The sequence below is a fragment of the Euleptes europaea genome, chromosome 3, assembly GCF_029931775.1.
Source record: "Euleptes europaea isolate rEulEur1 chromosome 3, rEulEur1.hap1, whole genome shotgun sequence".
Taxonomy (NCBI): domain Eukaryota; kingdom Metazoa; phylum Chordata; class Lepidosauria; order Squamata; family Sphaerodactylidae; genus Euleptes; species Euleptes europaea.
Genome location: NC_079314.1, coordinates 71,965,963 through 71,966,217, shown reverse-complemented (window position 1 = coordinate 71,966,217; position 255 = coordinate 71,965,963).

Genomic DNA, 255 nt, shown 5'->3' with positions numbered 1-255 from the left:
AGGTGGGCTGGGGGCGAGAAGAAGGGGCACAACGTCACTTCCGTGGAAACAAGGGAGCTTCCGGTGGTGAACTTTGGCGTGCCTGTTGAGGCCCATGGGGGGCGGGGAGGTGGAGTACTCGCGCCCCCGACAGAGTCCACGAGAGGGCGAGAGTGGCAATACGAGAAATGACGCTATTTAAGCTTTCGCCATTGTCCCCCCCTCCCCCCATACGAGCCTCCTCTGAGACACTGATGAGGAAGGAACAATCAGTCT